This window comes from Rhincodon typus, unplaced genomic scaffold (assembly GCF_021869965.1).
Source record: "Rhincodon typus isolate 14 unplaced genomic scaffold, sRhiTyp1.1 hic_rhity00000940, whole genome shotgun sequence".
In the NCBI taxonomy this organism is placed as follows: Eukaryota; Metazoa; Chordata; class Chondrichthyes; order Orectolobiformes; family Rhincodontidae; genus Rhincodon; species Rhincodon typus.
Genome location: NW_025966578.1, coordinates 13,758 through 16,062, shown reverse-complemented (window position 1 = coordinate 16,062; position 2,305 = coordinate 13,758). Strand labels below are relative to the sequence as shown.

Genomic DNA, 2,305 nt, shown 5'->3' with positions numbered 1-2,305 from the left:
CCCGAGAGTGACAGAGACCTCAGGATTATACCTGCTCCATGTCCTTCACGTCCGCTCTCCATCCCCAGGCTCAACCTTCAGCGATAAAAGGCAGCTTTAGGTGGAACACAAGCAACTTCTCCGGACAATGAGAACTGTTTCCGTGAGCTGGGATACAAAATGGACAGTTGAGCTGAAATAGTCTCACAGGCTGCTCACGTGCAACTTTCCATTTCTAATACTCACCGACCCAATCACTGCATTACCTTAAATCGTGTGAGGTTTTATGCTTCTTGCTCTCTAACAGGCAGTAATTGGCATATGTCCCTGTTAACCGATTTGGGTGAAATATTCGTCGGCCACCTCTCCTGTAATACCTTTTGCAAACAAGAATACAATGAACAAATCCCTTTCAGATCTCAACCGTAGTCGGCGGTATTCAAACAGCGCAGGGTTAGCCAATTGATTTACAGTCCATCGCCTTAACCACGCGGCCACGAATATACACGTCGCAGCGCTGGCTCTGCTTTCCAGGTCTCTCTCTCTCCGTGTGGAGCTGAGGAAGAGTGAATCATGACTCGGTTTGTCTGAATCCAATCACTTCGCAGATTTCTAAAGGGTTAAATTCAGTACATGGTAGATCCGGCTGTTTCATCCCAACAGATGGGATGAACATTCATTTAAAAACACAAACATAAATTTCAGGAAATGCTCAGCAGATCTGGCAGAGAATCAGTCTCAACGTTTCAGAACTCTGTTTTATCCCACAGGTACTGCCAAACCTGCTGAGTTTCTACAGCAGTTTTTGTTTGTTTCATTGTCCCGTAGCCGAGATGAGATTTGAATTCCTGATGTGCAGGAACGAGAATCCTTTCAATGACTCAAGTCAGTGCATGTCCCGAGAACCTGAGAGTCAATGTCCCAGCCTTGAAAAGAAGGGGCAGGTGTCTTGACTGTTTGGGCTCAGTCGGAAAGTTCACCCTTCTTTCTCCTGTGATTCCGGTTTCCAAGAATTTCTAAAGATTCAAAAAGTTGGAGACTGGGTTTTCTGTTTTGCTTCCTTACATCCCACCACTCCCACCTCCTCCCCTCCAACTGTCAATATTTTCCCAATATCTCTTCACAATCCTCCGCCTTGCAACATGTCCAGGGATGAGGAAATCCCGTTTAGTGGAGTGATTCCCGAGATCGGAAATGTTCTCTTTGGAGCAAAAAAGTTTAACCAGAGATTTCCAGGGGGTGTTCACAATAGTGGGGAACGGAGTGGCGGGAATAGGCGGGGTGATGGTCGGGAGAAACTGTAGCCACTGACCAGGGTCTGTTACCAGAGGACTGCAATTCAAGATATTTAATGCAAAACCATTTATGTAGATTAATCACAGAGAATACTAAAGAAACTCAACATGTTTAGTGGTACCTGTGGAAAGAGAAACAGCTAAAGTTTTGAGGTTGGTAAGTTTCTTGTTCAGAACTTGTGTTTGCTTAATGTCAATAAATGGCCAGACTGTCCAGTTGGTTAGTGAGATGGATTTTTTCGAGTTTGAGTGATAACTGAATGATCAGAAAGATATTTGCGAATAAGACACGTGTTTAGGAAACATAGTCGGCAGGATTCGACCCTGCGCGGGGAATCCCCAATGAATTTCTAATCCATCGCCTTAACCACTCGGCCACGCCTACAGGGGCGAAATGCTACCCTTTGACATTTCTCATGGAATGGTTTCACACGGAAAGAGGAGCATTCGGCTTGTCTTGTTCATGCCACAATCCTTATATTTCTTGTCATCCTGTATTTGATCAGAACGGAAATTGAATTAAACTACATTATTGAGAAATAGAGTGAATGGGAAGAATCCATTTCTATGAGCAGAGAGATTAATAGTCAGATCAACTGGTTGAGAAAGAGAGATGTATTTGTATTTTGAAAGCTCCTTTCACCACCATCTCAATCACAACCAATGGAGGACTTCTGAAGCAGATTCTTCATTGGCCAATCTAATGTGCAAATCAGGGCAGTTTGTTTAACCATAGGTCAAAAACGAAACTGTTTCAGATACTCACAATTGGCGCTGGATGTGCCAGTGAGTTCATAAGTAACTTTGGGGGTTTCCTGTGCTCTGATTTACACCCGGGTGCGTAATCTCAGGGGAAGGTGTTGCCCATTTAATACAGAGATGAGGGGGATGTTCTCCCATTCAGACAGTAACAAATCTGTGGAATTCTTCCAACAGAGTTCTGATAAGGCTGGGTGTATTTAAGGCTGAGATAGACAGAGATTTAGTCATTTAGGGATTCAAGGGCGACGGTGATAAGGCAGAAAAGTGGA

The 2,305-nt window shown here is 44.1% G+C and overlaps 1 non-coding gene across 1 annotated transcript; it reads right to left on the bottom strand.

The window, feature by feature from the left end:
• Window positions 1–1,577: 1,577 nt before the first annotated feature.
• trnas-aga lies at window positions 1,578–1,659 on the bottom strand. The gene has a single exon. It is a non-coding gene; the product is annotated as a tRNA-Ser (tRNA).
• Between the last annotated feature and the right edge of the window lie 646 nt (window positions 1,660–2,305).